Source organism: Pezoporus flaviventris, unplaced genomic scaffold, assembly GCF_033815535.1.
Source record: "Pezoporus flaviventris isolate CSIRO_AGI_PZ_B2104156 unplaced genomic scaffold, CSIRO_AGI_Pfla_v1 ptg000082l, whole genome shotgun sequence".
NCBI lineage: Eukaryota > Metazoa > Chordata > Aves > Psittaciformes > Psittacidae > Pezoporus > Pezoporus flaviventris.
Genome location: NW_026892630.1, coordinates 65,936 through 84,740, shown reverse-complemented (window position 1 = coordinate 84,740; position 18,805 = coordinate 65,936).

The window sequence follows — 18,805 nt, the reverse complement described above, 5'->3', positions numbered from 1 at the left end:
ATCAAAGATGAGTTGTCAGGATGGTGTCGGGACAGGCTGGTGCCCATCTACCACCAGGAAGCTGAACCAGCCCTGGGAGCGAGCAGGCATCTCTATCTCCATTACATTTCTCCTCCTGTAGGCGCCCATGTGGTTTTAGCTTGGGTGAACTCAGGTCCGTGAGGCAACAGGCAGGAGACAAATAGAAATGGTGACATATCTGGGAACACCATGAAACCTGATCAGATGAGCTGAGGTGTCCGAAACAACTGGTGTACACAGACTAACAGAAAACTGAAACTTTGCCCAAAAAAAGGTCTTTAATATCTACATTCTATTGGCAGAGTTAAACAATTTTTTTCCCCCTCTCATCCTCAATGCCAGCTATTCAGTAACAGCAGCGTAGGCAGCATGACAATGTAATGCTCTGGTTTCATTATTTTGAACTGATTTTGCTTTGCTATTTTTAACTACTGTAAATGCTACTGCTACAGGGAATAGGTAGAATTATTTTGCCATTTTAGCAGACTGGAAAGAAATTGAATGAACTTTTGCATACAGTGAGATGTTACTCTTGCCAACACTTAAATGAAATAGGTTTGCCTGTGTTATTATAGAACCATAATAATGTAATTATGTAGTACTAGCAGAGTGTATTACATATCTGTAGTAGCCTAACATTAATCTGTGCAGTAGCTAAATATTATCTCCATTTCACAGACTAGGAAAGTAAGGAGATGAGTAAATCTCTGGGATCATAAAGAACATTAGTGCTACAGTGCAGCTTGGAGGAGGCAAAGAGTAGTCCCTCTGGGACTAAAACACAAGCCCCAGGGAAGCTCTACTTCCTTATGCAGTTTTCAAGGTAAAATACTCTCTTGGCTTTTCTTTTTTTTGACCTGACACAGGCATATCAACCCACTTCAGGATCTTCACAGGAATAATACTGGCCATGCATGAGGAGTCCTCTGCCCTCTGCAAATCTGTGCAATTGACAACCTATGTTTGATGCATTTATTCTCACATCTCTGTGTGAAGCGAAATCTAGGCAGTAGGAGACTATATAGTTTATACAAGTACCTGAATTATTGGTCATAGTGATTACTTGGCTACCACGAAACATGTCAGCGTCCTTCTCCCCAACAGACACACCAATTACAGGGGTATTCATGACAAAGCAAGGGGGTTTATTCAGTTTCCAAGAACCTGTATTAAATTCTTTTCATGGTCAGCATGCAAATTCATCCAGCACTGTAGAAAGCATGCGGGTCAGCAAGACCTTATAGAATCATAGAATCATAGAATAGTTAGGCTTGGAAAGGGCCTTAAGATCATGTCATTCCACACATGATAAGACTCCCGAAAAGCCATCCTTTATTCCCTCCAAATTCACATCCCATCTTCAGGGACACTCTCTTCACTCCCCAAAGACAGCCACCTTTCTTGAAAAGCCTGTCTGCATGAACCCTAATCAGCCTTAGGGACTCTGGATAAACGCTCTCATAGGCATTTCCACAGCCAAATTGCATCTATTTCTTCTTTCCTACACATTATTCAGTGGGAGAGTTTACAAAGTTAACTGAATGGCAGGAACCTGGTCTGTTACTCCTGGTGGAACGACATAGAAACATAGAAACATAGAATAGTTAGTATTGGAAAGGACCTTAAGAGCATCTAGTTCCAGCCACCCTGCCATGGATAGCAGTTTCTTGCAGCTTCGCTAGTGGGTCAAACAGCCTCTGTAGATCTATGATTTGTCATTTCCTCATTCCTGGAGGCCCGCTCTTCTCCAGCGTCCATGTATGAGGCCATATCTATTAATAGTTCTCAGGCTTTGCATTTCCTGCATCCAAAGCACTAATGAAAACTCCTTCCTGGTACTCCTCCAGGGGAAAGGCAGTTTCCTCCATCTCCCCATCCTTATCTGTACATCTGACCTTCTGGGCATTTCTGTCCCATGGCAGATTTACATGAAACATCTGTCTTTTCTGGTTGGATAGGTATTTTACAGGGAAAAACTGCAGGCTGACTCAGGACAATAAGTGTTTCTCCCTGCCCAGATGACTATTCCCATTCTCTAGAAGGGAAATAGCAAGCAGACCTTTTGCCCTGGTTGACTTATCATACTGCTGCTTCTGCCCGAGTCAGGCTTCCTCTAGAGTCTGTTAAGTGAAACCCTTCATCCTGCATAATTATAACTCCATCCTGATGCTGAGGGCTGCTTTGACAGCTCAAAGAATGTGAGCTGGAGATTTTGGTCTCTGCAGATGTTGATATGGGAGTCACTTGGCAAGGTTATTCTATGATTCTATGATAGAAGTTTGAGATATGTCCTACCTATGTACAGCTCTTCACTTAGCAACAGAGCACTTTTCCATGGCTCTATTCCTTTGCCATAGAAATTGTCTTGATACAGAAGGCAGGTACAGATCAGCTGTGTTCTCCAGGCAATGTACACCAAAGCTACAATGTGGGCCAGAAGTGCGAGATCCAGCGTTTTCTTGGGAGTTGTACTGTTGCACATGGCACATGATTGCAAACCGAGGGTTGTGCCACCAGCACTGCTCAAGTTAAACATTAATACTCTGAATGCAAACAAGATTTTGTCTTCTCTTAGCCCAAAAGAGGCTTCCAGGGCTGGTTCAGGTGGTGCAAGAGTTAACCTTCCCTATCCCCAGCCTCCTCATGAAGATACTGTTATGTCTCTGTTGACCTTTTAGGGGGAATTGCACAACACAGGATGAATCCTCACCACATCTCAGCCGCATGGCCTCCCAGTGATGCTGAACCATCCCATTCATGCTGTTGGCAGTCAAAGGGACCAAGCTGCTAGCTGGGCCAGGCCAATGACTGTACTAAGGGGGATGCTAACATACCCTGGGGAAGGGGCAATTTGCAAGTAATTTTTCATTTCCACTCATTTAGGAACCAGGGGGAAAGAGTGGGGATGTGTGCTGGGACTATGATGAAGTCTGGCACTTCTGAAGTAAATGGGGTAACAAATTTTTTTGGGGTACATTTCCTTTTACTTTTGCTAACTTTGTATTTTCTGTGCCAAATGTGATACCTAAAATACCAGCAGCGACATTTGGTTTCCATTTCCCCAGAGAAGTTTGTCTCCAGCCTAATAAATCTGAATCTGAATACACAACCTGGTAAAAAAACCGGTGCCAGCATGACCTGTTTATGTCTCCCATGTCTCAGTTTTTCTGTTTGAGGAACAAACCCTCTGTTATAAGGTTTTGTAGGGTTTTAAAATGACAGCATTTGGGTCAGTTAGGGGTCCCAAACCAATACATCCACTGAAATACATGAAAAAAAAACACATACAAGGAACTATTTCTTGTATAAATGAAAGTATTTTTACAAAGGATCTGTCACCAAGATAATTTGGATGGTTTCGCCTCAGCAAAATGTTGACTGTTGAACTCTTTTCTCTTGAAAAGAAATACCTCAACAGCAACTAGTTAAATATTGTGATTTCATATGGCTCCTTTATTTACAATGTGGCATTATCTTTAACAGCATCTATTTATAATGATCTCTATGAGATAATAAACAGTGCTATCCTATTAACAGGGACCTCGGGGTTCAGCCAACAGCAAGAGGAGCCTGCCAAAAGAGCTAGGTGGCCTTCTACACAGCACAGCTGACAGTATTTTTTATGTCCCTATATTGCTGTGTTCCTACTCAAATAAATATACATTAAAGGTGAGAAAAGAAGTTTATTGGTGTGTGTGCAACCCCATGACCACTTGGGGTACTCCAGAAGGGGAATGATACCACTGAAAAGGCAGCTCCATAAGAGTAGACCAGTAAGGAAGCTTAGATGTTTAATGAGAAAAAGACACATATTATTTCCCTAAGAAAGGTCTTCCCCCCTGTAGCTACCTAAAAGGGAGAAACCATAGTCCTTCATCTTCCCCATCCTGAGTCTGGCACTGTGAAGACTGAGGATGAGCTCTAACACATCACACGTCACATCCACCCCAGCTGAAATGGTGTTCCAGCTGTGGATCGGGCCCCTGGGGCAGTGTCTGAGACAGATGGAGACATGGGTTGGAAACAGGGTTTGCAACAGACAGCAAACCCTGTGTTAAGCTGAGCTGAAGGTTCCTTCCCTAGGCTGCCTGCACAAACAAGTCCCCTTTCATGCAAATGCTTGTCCAGAAAGCTCAGTGCCCCCCATCAGGAAAACATCCATCCTGTTCCAGTGCCCGACAGATGGCATATCCCACCAGAAAGCTTTCCACTCTTTCATCATATTATTTATTGCTTTGTTCCCTTTGCGGTGGAAGAGATGGCTTTACCCAACATCTTCCATTTTCAAAGCCAAACAAGCCACTATAAATGCCTCCTGTCGCTGCTGGGGTTTGTTCATGTTATACATTTGACATGAACCATGGCTAAATGTGGCTATAAGCAGTAATTATGTGACTGTATTGCGTAGGAGATGGTGTTTTAATTAAAGTCCTAATTCAGCCATGGACAAGCCCTCTGGATCTTCTGCTCTTTGGAGTCAACAAATCCAAACCTTCAGGAAACCTCCCTACATCACACAGCACCATCCTTAATACCGAGGTCGTCTGGGAAGCAAGACACACGCATCCCACTGAAATGCAGGTCATGCTGTGATGGTTAGAAATTTCCAGCCTGAATTTATGGGCAATAGTTTATCCTGAAGGAGGTCCAGTGACAGGAAGGGTAGAGATGAGACAAAGCAGCCTGGGGAGGACATTGTAGACACAGGGCACAGGAAGGAATATGTTCCATATTTCTTCTCAGAGATAACATGGATGATTAGCTCCAAATGGCCACTTAGAAGTAAAATCCTAGTCTGCAAAAATCTCTGCATAAGCAGCCTGGGAGTCCTCAGCATGGGATGTATGTCACAGTGTACGATCATCTGAAGATCTGCCTGATGAGATGCTGCTGAAGGACACAGTGTTTCTGATCCCTAATAAAAACTGCATTTCTGAGTGCCTTCAGTTCCTGGTGAAACCATGGTCCTTTTCTCCAGAGGATGTGTATGAATTAAAATATATTATATAAAAATCCCATTTTCCAAACTGCTTTTCAAGATTAGTTCAGTTCTCCTGTTCTCTGTAGTGGAAATGTATGAAAAAAAGTTAATAACCTCAATTCTCAGTTGCACCAATGAAAGCAAGCTGGGAAGGGTGGCCAGCTCAAGCACATCATCACAGAGGTAGCTGAATGAGTGTGATGGGATGTGTTCCACTTCCAGGGGGTTCAGACTGGGCCTTGGGAACCCGTGAAGCACGAGATGTTAAGATAAGGACTTTTTAAGATGGGCTTAAGGGGGATTTATGACCCTGGAGGCTTCACTAAGCCTTTCCATAGGTTTCCCTGCAGTTCACATAACAACAGAGTCCTAATTCACAGCCCAGCACTAAAAACTTGGACTACCCTCAAAGAAAATGGAGGAGAGAAAAAAGATATCAAAGAGATCAAAACCGTGTTTGTGTTAACATCAGAAATCAGATGGTGGCAAGGTCCTCTGAAGAAAAAAGGCTTCAATCCTTCCCTCTTACCGGTGTCCAACCTGTAAATTTAATGTGTCAACATCTTCAAGAAAATATTCTTTCATGACCTTCCTATTCCCCCTTCAATTGGAAGCTGCTGCTCATCATAAAAACGTTTTCTCTCTGTTATTTCACGATAGATTTGTAGGAGAAGCCATTGCATTAATATTGTATTAATTGTTTTGCTGTGTAGAATTACCAACAAAAGGTATTTTTACTCAGTGGCTAAAAAGATCTCAATTTCCCCTACAAACCCTTTCTCCTCTGCGCACGCAGCCCTGAAATCCTTTTGGTACATGAATTGAAATATTAATTCTTCTTGGGGCAAGAGGTAAGTTTATAATGTGGCTGAAAGGATACTTTCCATCTTCTAGCCAGTGGTATCTATTTATTGATCTTATTTCTTCTTAATGAGACTCCAGCTGAAGACTAACACTTGTCTTTAGCAACTGCTGAGGAAAACTTATTAGCAGGGTGATATATAGGATCTTTTTACTTCACAAGTGGGCTCTCCCTAGTTCAAAAGAAAACGAGGTCTCAAGTAGCCTGTTCTTAACAAAAATAATAAAGCTTGACTTCAGAACAATGGTATGTGCCCTTAGGGCTGCTTTCCAGATCACGAGGGGGTTAGGGAGAGGCAAAAGATATGCCCTGAAATACACGGGTGAGCTCCTATCTACAGCCCTTCCTCTGCATGTACAGCCAGGCAGGTTGGCAAAAACACTCAAGATCTGCTCAAAAACACAGCAGCTGGTGGTATTTGGCCACTGTTACCCGAGGGAATAAATCCTTACTAGATGGAATTCTGACCTGAGATGAATACCCTATACTTATATTCCCCTGCATTGCGAATTTTGGAGCCCTAAAATGTGACACACGAATTACCAGATTATTTAGCAGATTGCTGCTGGTCAGTGTTTTATTTCTAGGCAAAATGCCCACCAAAGATGTTTGTCCCTTGGTTTCAAGCCTGTAACCTCCACTGGGGCTGGATTATTTACACACTTGGTGGAAAGATGTCAGGCTGCACTTAGAGCACAGGGATACACTTTGCCCTTCTTCACAGGTTACGAGTGTTGGCAGGGAGCAAGTCAGAAATTCATCGTTTCTGGTATACTATAATAACACTGTCTATTAATGATGCACTTATAAATAGTTAATAAAGGTTAAGTTTATTTATCTGTAGGAAATAGCCTTTTTAATAAATGGCAAATCATTTTTATAGAGACCAGAAGCTTGCTTATAACCCTGGTTTATAACTAGCTATAAAAACTCGGATTGATGTGTTGTAGCTGATGTTTGACACATTCTAGTCATGTTTGCAATTTTCTTATAAAAATCTCTTAAATATTTATTTGCTGTTTATAAGTCATTTGCAAAGGGAAGCAATACTATAAAATATGACTGCTGCATACAGATTTCAGATACCTGCATGATTTATTGGCTCTGTGCTCTCATTTCTAAATGAACTAGCACACCTTTTCTTTCTTTATTACTTTTTCACTTTGAAGGACAGAATCCCCAACACAGAAGGATTAATTCAACATTTAAAGCCTGGGTTATCTGTGTCTCTGTGCCAATATTGTCGGTTATGGATGTGCAAATTTTTACCAATACTGCTATAAAAATATTACAGCCTTAATGTGCTGTGACCAGTTTACACGGGAAAAGGAGTGACTTTAATCCCCCCAGTTAGCATCAGTTCAGTCTCCAGCTCACATCACACCATTTCAGCATCTCCACGTTCTCTCCCTAACCTCTGCCAACCCTGAGCTGCATTTGCAAGTTCACCATGTCTGAGCTGTTTTACACGTATTTTACACCAGAACATCTTACTCCTGTTTTCATGCTTAATCTCTGCAGATATAACTGCCTGTATGGAATGCTTATTCCATTTTAACCGTGCTGGTGTATTTGCAGCCAGCCTTTTTCCATCTGGCAGCTACTACTTTGCATGCAGCCAGTAGGATGCTTCCATCTGGCCCTCAAGCAATTTTCCACCATCATATAACATTATAAGATATTTACCACCCAGTCCCAGAGCAATCTGTTTTAACAGATGCCCCCAAGGGCTCTCCTTTCACTGCTATCTCCTCTCCATGGCTGCAGACATGAACCTTACAGGGAGCATTCCCCCCCCACCCCATGCTGCCAGCACTGGAGAGAGATGGTGCAATGAACCTGGAAGGCTGACTCTGCCTCTTACAAGTAGCTGTATGAAAGCATTGGCTCAGTCTTTTTGCCTCCCTTTCTGCCTCTAAATGTAATGCTGTGACATACTTTCATGGCTAGAAAAGCCCTTTTCTCCCTCTAGCTCCTCCCCTCAAAAAATAGGCAAAAATAAGCAAGAGAATGAAAAATAAAGCAGTTAATAATGATTTTCTTGCGTTATTTACCTCTGTGGTAACAGAGGTAACACTAGATATTCTCCTGCTCCCACCCTGTGCTGTTGCAGGGAATTTAATGTGCCTCTCTCCAAGTACATACATTTCAAATCTCAAATCTTCAAGAAAATTTGACCAGCTCGTGCTGCGTGGTGGACTCCTCTGCCTGAAATGATCCCAAAGATGAGAACGGGAGAAATACCTATTTTCATGAATATAGAAATTTAAAATAAAAACTCACATTCTATGGTTTTGATAACAGCATAAGTTATTTATTATTCATATAATGTGGATCTCAAAACTATCCCTACAGGCATAGGGTGTATTGTCACAGGTATTTGGAAGGACGCAGCAATACCAGGGTGTGGGTTTGGTGTGCTGTTGGGGCAAGGATGCGGAAAGGTATATTATGACACTGAAGCCATCCATAGGGTATGGAGGGATGTGAAAAGCACAGAACCCTCCTGCACCACAGTAAAACAACGCATGCCCTCAGCATGCAGGGCAAGACCTTTTTAAGGAGATACTTAAAGGTTGCTGCAAAGCTACTTTGAGACAATACCCCCAATACCTTTGATTTAATACTGCTCTTAATGAAGTCAGTGGTAACTTTTTCGTTGCTTGCAGTGGAGTTCATGACTTTGTAAGTATAGAGGACTCAGAAATACAAAAAGAGCAATTTCAGTAAAAATGTCTAAAATGTGTTTTCTAGGCTTGTCAAGGCTATAATCTTGGTGTCTTCCAGAGCTGTAAGTGATTATGAAAGATAAAGAATTTACCCAAGACCAAATCTGGCCTCTTGTAAGCCTCCAGGGGGCACAAGGTAGGGAGCAAACCCCAAATGTGAAAGAAGTGTAGGTATTTTATTGTGTGTAGCTTATTCTTAAACTTCTGCAAAGTATCAGTGCTGTGAAAAGCTCTTTGTGAGCTAGAAAGTCTGGGTGAGAAGTATGTTCTTCCCAAATGATTTAGCCTAGAACTAATAATAACAATAACAATAAAAATAAACCTAAAAATTAAAATGGCTGCTAAGCTCTGTAATCAATTCTTCCCTCATTGTAAATCTTGTGTGGTCTCATTTCTGTTCAGCATAGAAACAGGAAACGTTTTCAATGGAATTGTTACAAGGGACCTCTTTGTTATTTGTACGTGCAACACTTTGCACAACAAGGCCTTAATCTTGGATTAAGTAGGTGATACTGTAACACAGAAACTAATTGCATCACGTGTGGAAGCATTATTATTGATGAACATAACGATAGTCAAAATAACAGTGTTAGTTAGGATTTATTAAGTAGAAGAGCTTCACTTTGAAAGGAGTTTCTCAGGAATTTGGGTCGTGCAGCTTCTGTTACAGGCACCAAAAAAGCATGAATATCCAGCACTGCATCATGAATGTGGTGGCTGCCACTTCTGCTTTTCTTCTGGGATTTCACTTAAAAGTTTTGCACTGGTCACAGCTTGTTTTGAAGAAAACAAATCTGCCATGGCTGCTTGTCCTGATGGCTGCAAGAATGCTGTTAGAAAAGATTTGCATGGAAAACACCTGGTCCAGGTAGGATGGGAAAGCTCAGGGACTGAGCTCGCCTCCTGATTCTCTTCTGAATATGGGAAAGGGGTGTTCCCCCAGTGGAACTTTAAATAGTTGAATCTCTTTCCCTAATAAACTGCTTTCCTAATAAACTCCTACCATATGTAAATGCTAACTGTTCACTGACGCTCAATACCCACCCAGACCTGCTCACCAGGGTACTGCTACTCCTGCACACAGCACATACTCACACCACAATAAAAAGTGGCAGACTGTGTCCCTTTAATAAATTACACCATAAATTTTACAGACTTTACCCCAGTGACTTTTTAAATCTTGCTTTGATTATGCAACATCATCTTGCAATAGGAAACATCCTTCAAATGTTTAGGTTAGAGGAATAGAATTTAATCCACTCAAGTTAAAGTGTAATAAATAAATAAAATGTACCCTCTCTTCAAAATGAAATACGATACACACAAAAGGGAGACAAGCAGCTTTGATAGCTGATAATAAGGGTCAGTATTTCACTTTCATTTTATTCAGCAGCTGGTTTTTGTCCTAAAAATCTGGTATCTATGACACTGACAAATTAACTTAAAAAAGTGAAGTGCTGCAAAAGTTGTTTTGCCTTGAAGTCTTCTTCTAGTCCAAGAATTAAGAAGAAAAAGAAATCAAGTTATTTCAACAGTGACACAAGACTCCCACCCAGAAAGAGACTTTCAGTAAATATCAGTGCCCAGGACCTGAAGATGAGGAGAAATAGAAATCTTTAAAGCCCAGTGATTACTCTCCTGTGGTCATCTTCTGTGGTCTGCTGTTCGTCCCATAGCAGGTGACTATTGCTCAGAAATTGAACAGCTACTTCTGCCAATAAGTTGATAAATTCTGGGGCTCTGGAGGGGCCCATTTTGCTTTCCAGGACTGCTGCCACAAGTGTTCATAGTCATGGCTTTGCTACTGGAAAGCCTTGGTCTTCACCATGAAGAAAAAAGCACTTGTGCTGACTCCTGAGGCTGATGGAAAACTGACCACCCTATGGAAACCAAGGCACAGCACTGATAGGAATGAAAATCACAACAAAAAGATTGGCAAATCCAAAGTAGATTTATACCCATGATTCGTAAACAGTACAGATCAAATTCAAATGTAAGAAAAGCAGGAGGTGCCCCCATTAAGACCAAGCCTGAATGATTCCTGAGTACTTCAGAAGCAAGCACAAGCTCCTCAGCCATTCGCGAGTGACTTTTAGTGTTGCACTTGATCCTGCTTTCCATTCTGTTGCAGCTTCACAGGAAAGGTTTCTGGGCATGGGTCCCTAGACAAGGGGATGCTAATTGCTATTTAGGACTGGAGGGAGGAAGGAAGGAAAAGCCAGTTGTTTAAATACCACTGCCCACACAAATACATATGTGTGAGCTGCCGCACAGTGAGCCTGGCACTGGCACAGCCTTCCAGGGTTTTTCCACCTTTTTCATAGGTTTTGAACATTATCAATAATATTATTCATAAAATGGTGTAATTACCAATGGGTTTTGACTGTAATTTAATAAATACAGTTAAACATGTTTGGGTTTTTTTCCCCAAGAAGAAATGAAGAGTGAAAGGTTTACTTTAGGAAGATGCAACACTTGAAAGTAAACAGAAGACGTGTTAAGGTTACTCATGGTTGTTTCCATAATAAAATCCAAGAACCACAAACAAACCAAGAAAAACCCTTGAAAAGACAAGAAAACAGGAGACATTGCTACTAGTGAGGAACTGAGAACCAGAGGGGGGAAGTAACACCAACTTAAGTCCACAGTAGAAAATGAGATGCATGTCACAGGTGAGTGCAGCATGGCTTAGCCTTCTGCTTTCAGCCATCACACCAATATATGATCAAAACGTGGGTCTGAAGACCATTTAAAGAGCATTAGAAGACCTACAATGGAAAAGCCATCCTCCAAGCCTCTGCAGATGACAGAGTACTACATGTTAGTGTTCCTATACTCAATGTGTAAGCATTGATTAGCTTCAACCTAGCTCTAAACCATATATCTCTCCTGAAAAGCACGCAGGATTTCAGCAACACCCCTGGTGCTGCCCTTTGGACTTTTTGCTTTGCTTTAGCAGAATAAAGGGGCCTCACCCAGGGCTATCTGAATCTGGCCTTTGACATAGCATAGTTAATCCTGATTTGGGAGGATTCATTAATTTCACACACCTTTATTTACTTTGAGAGTGAGATCAGGACTCCCTTTGAGTCCCGTACTGTGCGTTTGACTGCCCTTTCTGTATGCTGCACACAGTAGTTGGACATGGTTTGTAGACCTCTGTAGTTGTTATTTTTCATCAGGAAGATGGCTTTTAGCTGCAGGGGTAAACCTCACTCCATGCTGGGCAAATGTTGGGTGGAAAAATATTTCACAATAGGAAACAAGTTGGAATAAGTCAGAAAAGAGGAAGTCAACCAATCCACGGTGCTGTTTGGTTTTGGTGTAATATTTCAAAGTCCCCTATTCTGAAATTATTAGACCACCAAAAAAGTGAAAGGCTGCCAAAAATTACTGTAAAAGGTAATAATTGTTAATAACTTGGCATCTACTTCCTCATTTGAGCTGCATGGTTTTGGCATTCATTAAAGACAACATTGTAAGCAAATAAAAGAGCAACTGCCTGGCACATAACATTTTTAACCACATCATAACTAAATATTAAATGTGAGGTTTTAATTCAATTTATAGTTTAAATAAGGATCTTTGCAATATTTTTTTTTTAAAAAGAAGAGTCAACCCCACAAACAGTCATAGCAAGATTTTGACAAAATAATTGCAGTGTCCTTGACCTCAAAATGATCCTTTTTCTGAATTAGCACAGGAATTTAATTAAATCTTAAAAAAAAGCTTTCATTTTAGACTTGAGTTACCAAATATTTAGAGATCGAGTGCCCAGGCTAGCCAATGGAAACATTCCTGTTCATTTCAGTGAGCTTTGGATCAGGCCCTGCATGGCTTTGCGTATCTCATTTCACAGGATGGACCCAAGGTCATTGCAGGAGAAAACCTTAGCCCAGTGTTATCTGAGGTCTTACATCCCATGGACCATGAAAGCATTTGCATAGCATGGACAAGCCATCAAAGAGCAAAAGCTAAGCCATCTTTATTCATCTTACCTTACTCTGCCTTGGTTTCGAATAATTACTGAGGCTCTGAGATCTCATTTTCCATCCTTTTCAACAGCTGAGGCCATTCCGACCTGCTAATGAGGTCATTAAATCTCTGCACCTAACCTCTGCCAGAGATGCAGTCTGTTCTTGCCAATGAGCATCTCCCGTCTCTTTCCAACAGAGTTGTAAGAATCACAACACAGGAGTGCTAGAGACTCATCCAAAGGTCACTGGAGTCAGGAGACACCTTTTCTATTGACTTCAGTGGGCTTTGGACCAGGTTCTTACTCACTATTAACAAGTCAGCATTTACCAGAAGTGATATCTGAGGCCTCCAGCTATTTCCTGTTCCCAGTATAGGGCAAGTGGTGATAGCTGGGGTGTCATCCAGTGGTTGCATTTGGTGTTTCTGACCTCTAAATGAGCTCCTTCATCCCAGTCAGTATATGTGGGGCTCTGTGCTTCATGACCCAGTAAGCAGGAGGGAGGGGAGCAGGCTGCAAGAAACACACCTTTCCTTACTCGTCCCCTTCTTATGATCCCAAGCAGGGAATAATTTGCAGGCTGCAAATAAGGAAACAAAGTTTTAGGAGAAATAGTCTCTAGAAGGTGCTGATGAAATTCCTGCCCAGTTTCTCAAGTCAAGTCCACAGAGAAGCAGATGACAATTTTGCTTGAGTCAGGACAAAATAAGGACAAACTGAGAAAGAAGCCTCAGTCCCAGCACACAGTCAACAGTGTCATCTTTCAAAAGAAATTTCTGCACTCTCAAAAGGATCAATGTCTTCTTATTTTGGTTCAGCAGAGGCCTGGTTTATTACACAGCTTTTGTTTTTATTAGCGAAATATACTAAACTGTTTTCTCAAGACTTGCCAAACAGCTTAAACCGTAATACCATTAAATTTGAGGTCCTACTGGGAAAAGTAATGCAAACTTAATTAAAGTTAGCCAGAGTTTTCTCTTTGTGCAGGACCATGTTTCACTGTGTTGGAGTTCACTCATAAAGCACTTGTTTAACCAGTGCAGCAGCAGTGCTCAGGCTAGAAAAGGTGAGGCAGCATACCTGGATCACCAGGATGGAAGACAGCAAGAAGAGAAAGGAGGAATGAGCAATAGAAATAGATGGAGAAGAAAAAGAAAGAAGGGAAAAAAGAAGCTGTTTTCGTACTCTGGTGTAAACCATTCCAATTTTCATATTAAGCTTCATGGCATCCCCATGGCTTTCACAGGGATGGGGTCTGGAAGAGAGTGTGGTGTCTCCAAAGGGGGTGAGGGTTCAGATTCCAGAAAACAGCTACAAGGGTCAAACATTAATCCTTGCAATGTAACCTTTGCAACATTAATATTTGTAATATTTCTTTTGTTTCTTCCTTTTTACCCCCAAGATGTCCACAGCATCTTATTGGGATGCCTCCTCTACACACGGCAGTTACCTCTCCCTGCTGGCAGGAGCCTGGTAGGGAGCAGGCAGAAATGTAAGTGTCCAAGAGGAAGGATGAGCTTCAGTCATAACATTTCACTCCCAATAAGGGAGCATGGTGAGGTGACACACTGATTGCATCTCCCTTTCTCAAGTCAGAAATAAAGCTCGTATCCTGTCTCTTTGCAAAGCATCAATATCCCCATGTGTTTTAAGACAACAGTGAGGATATGGCACCTGATGTTTGACTATGTGCCAGCATAGGTAATAGGATATTTTGCCCATCAAATATTTGCCTCTTGGTTTGTGCTGGACACTTCTTCCAATATTGCTCAAAAAGCTGGTGTGTTCCACCCTAGAGCTGAAGCATTTCAGTGAAGGATGCAAAAAAATAAGGGTAAATTCCTCTAGAAATCAGACAGATTACAGAAAAAGTCCTCCTAGATGCTTTTTTTTTCCTGTTGGCATGTGTTGGTCAGAAGTGTGGCAGCACCACTGACCCATGCAATGAGAATAAGACATCAACACAACTGACTGGTCAAAAAGCCCAGGATGCCATGAGCCACTATTTCTGGGACCAAAAAAAAAAAAAAAAAAAGGAAAACAGTGAAAAACTCCCATAATAACTACATTTTAAAAGGAGAATCCTCTTAGAAATTGATCATACACCTGGTTTTCACCACCAGCTCAAGGGATGATTTTCCAGGCTATATATCTTGCAAGGCAATAGGTAGTGATGAATACATACAGGCAAAGTTTAATCTAGAAGTTATTGAATTAGAATTCTGTTTCTCACATCAGAAAAAATCAAAGCTGTCCTGTGATCTGTTTGTCCTGTTAAAACCCCATGAATTTTGAATAATATGTTTAAACTGTTTTGTTGTTTTTTAACTTAGAAAGAATAATTACATATTTAGCATAAGCAAGAAGCATGCAGAAAATAAGCAAACAGAAATGGAGGTGACACTCAGAAACTGAATGATTAATTATGGGTTATAGATTGTCTTTTAATTTTTCATAGAAGATTTTTTTATTATTACCTTTTTATAGCAGATACCTGTAATAGCTCTGACCCGTAATTTCCTAGCCATCACTATTTCTCAACTAAAATTTGGAGCTCTAAAAATGCACACAATATCTTTGCATTTACAGAGAGTCTGGAATACTTTATTGAAGAAGAAGAGATGCACTGATGCTGAAGCACGATTATCTTTTTATTGACCAAGTGGAAAACAAAATTATGTGGCCTTGGACAATTCACTTCAACTGTTCTTTCTCTCCCAGATTGTAAATCAACTCCACTCTGCTCCCTGAAGAGAGAGAAAGAGGTTGGCTTCGGGTCTGCTTTTGAAGTGCTTCGATGCGATTGAAATGATGGCATAAATAAGGGTGAATTATTTATGTAGGCAGAAAATTCCCTGGGATTAATTTCTTGTGGGCAAGTAATTCACTGGGCCTTTTCTATTTTCCTTGCTGCCACCTCATGGAAGCCCAGGGCATCAGCAGTGGTGATTTGGTTTTGTTTTTTCCCCGCCGCAGCACTTAGACGCGAGCTGGTGGAGAGCACCGCGTGGTATCTGTGTGTGGATAAGAGGGACAAGAATAGCATTTCAGTCCTCAGAGAATTAATTTATTTCCTAAAACCTGCACTGGTTGTGAAGCTATCACTTTCCCTTTTATGCAAGCATTGGTAACCAGGACTGAAAAGCCACACGTCCCTGCCTGCAGGGGCACTTCCTGACCAGAAACAAATGGTGGGACATCTCTTTCTTTCCACTACCCCTGGAGAACAACAGTTTTTTGGGAGCAAACGACGCCTACACGGAAAGTTCCCATTTCCTCCTCAAAACAACAAAAAAAAAAAAAAATCAAACAAAACAAAAAAAAAGGCTCTTGTCTCCTCTGTTCCACGGCCGGGGCAGGTTCCCGCTTGCACTATGCTGTGGCCCTTGCCTTGGCTGGCTGCCTGAAACTCCCGTCTGTTTTCCAGACAGGAAATATGAATCAAAATAACATGACATAAAAACAGTAATTAGCTTTTGTGTGTGAGGCTGCTAAGGCCTTAATGAGGAACAGGCTTGTAATAAAACTCTTGGCTACTCTCTCTAAAACTTACTCTCTTGCTTGTTCGCCTTTTCAGTTCATCGTTTATTTTCTTGTAAGGAAAAGTGAGGAGAGAAAGAGACACTATCTGTAAGTTGATCCTTCCCACCCTGGCTGAATTATCATCAAATGTTTTGGCAGGTTTTATCATTTGTTGGGATTATTTCTCTCTTACACTGCTCATCTTTCCCTGTGATCCTTTGCTGCCTTTCATACCTTCTTTAAAGTTCTGATTTGAGCAGTAGCTGGGATATTAATGAAAGTATGTGATCCTACAGGTCACCTGGGGCTACCACATTCTTCCAAGGATGTTCTCTGGATAGCTGTTCCATCAAGTGACCTGGAGCAGTTGTGGTGTCTCCAAGTACCCTTGTGCCTTTGAGCAGTCTGAAGGATGTTATGGAGCAGCAGGTTCACCATGAGACCAGGGGAGCTATGCCAGCACACAGCCAGGTCACCTCATCTAGCACCCTTAGCACAGAAAACTGATCTCAAAAGGCAGAGAACGACTCCAGCTCCTTGTGTGCATGAATGAGTTTAATTTCTATACAAAAAGGCTTAAAGTTGTGATAGTAAACTCCTGTCTCAAACCTGGCATCGTGTGGACTCAGACTAATGTGCGAAACGAGACCTGCCTCTGCAGCAATGCTGCCAAGAGTGCTTGCTGCAAGTACTCAGAGTTATGCAGAGGATTGCAAACTCCTGGACTTGTCTTCAGCATTACAACAGTTTGCTTATAAAAACAGCTGTGCCTTCCTTCCAGACAGAGACAGATATATCTAGTGATGAGTGATATGGTGTTACAAGTCTGTAGGAGCTAAGGACCACCAAATACCTTACTGGTCTTGGTCCACTATATAATCCCTACTTTGATATCTTTTGCCCTGATATAACCATAATGAAATCTCTATGCAGACCCTGGTAACTTTTCTGTACATGTCCCTATCTGCACAACTGTATGTTCCCCACCAATTTTAATGAGTTGCTATTTAAAGATGAAGTGCCTTTATGGTCAGCCTATTCAGAACTGCAGAGCACTGATGCAAGCCCATTGCATGGTTTCTAGCAATGAATAGTAAACTTTTCTAGGATCTGTCATCATCCCGTGCATGTAATGCCATATTGCTAGCAGATCTAGTGGGTTTCACCAAGTGGGAGGGAAGAGAGAAGCTGTGTCCCTGTTTTTCCAGAGGCTGTGTTCCCATTTCCCACTTATTTACAGGGAGTTTGCTGGGGCATAGCACAGGAAAAGACAGCAAGGAGTGCGAGCTGCGTATTAGGGGCGTTTCAAGAGAGCATCCACAGATTATCTCCTGTGGAACAAAGCATGGACTCTCTTGGAAAGCTTCTTTCTACCCTCATGTCACTGCTCTGTGATGCTTACCAATTAATTAGCCATCTGTCAGAGCACCTTGGCTGCTGACAGATAGTTTCCATTGCTTAGCGCTCTACCTCACAGCTGGCAAAGCCCAGCAGTGCTGCTGGAGCCGAAGAAAATATGTTCTGGGAGACCTCAAAGTGTGCTGTAATATTTAACTCCAAGTGGTGTTTACATGATAATATCAGATTAGAGCTAGCAGGAAAAAAACCTTTCCCTGGCAATTTCTCAATGGAAAATGCCATCCAGTTGAAATCAAGACTTCCGATCAGAATAGGTTGTTGTCAATGAAGTGTTGTTCCAGTTTTTAAAAAAATATTGTTTTGACTAGGTTTAAGTATTGTCTTTGGACCTTGTTGGAGAGAAATTACTTGAGTTTTTTGTCCTAAGTGCCTTTTCATAACAAAAGTGGTTTAATTTTATGCTTTGAATAATATATGTTGAAAAAGAAGAAATTTTGTTCTGATTTAGTTTTTTCAGAATAGGCTATTTTAATTCATCCCAAATATTTTTTTTAATGTGGTTGAAAAGAAAATACGGTTTTCAAAAGGTTGGGTTTTTTTTTCTGATTTGGCTCTAAATCAAATTTTAAAATGTCAGAATTTCAAATGGACTTCCAGTGAAGTTCAACCCATTCCATGGTGTAAAGCAAGAAGAAAACCCACATAAAACAATCAAATTGATGTAGACATTTATTACTTGTGAGAGTTGTAAAAGCATCACATGGCTTTCTCATAAAAAGTCATAAACCCTATTTACAGTCCCTGCATTATTATTCTAGTAACTAAAACCAGTGCCTCTATGAAGTGCATGAGTGTTTAGCTAACTCTCTCACAACTAGTTTGGAAAAGCAGAAAACGCTTACTGTTTTCAGAGCAGGGGGATTGTATTTTACATGTATTTATTTATTGTGTTCACCTCTTACACTTATAGCTTGGCCCCTACCCAAAAGGTCAAAGCTATAATTATTCACACTGCATGATAACAAACGCAGAAACCAAATCAGATGAGTGCACCCATGCTTTTGTGAAAACTAATGGTGTCTAGGTTACATTTCAGCATCCGATCAAGTTAGACGCTTTAGTAGACAAAGCGTAACCCTGTGTACAATGGAGCATCCAACACAGCCTCAGGCAGTGAGTGGTTACAGGTGAAATTTATTTGAATGATCATAAAGTCATAAGGCACATTAAAAAAAATCTACAAGGTTTTTGGATCAAGTCCAGGCTTTTCCTATTCAGAAGTACATTTTAAAGAAAGAGACATTCAGAAAGATCCGTTTGTTGTTCCATGTTCTTAGCTCAGTGAAATCAATGAA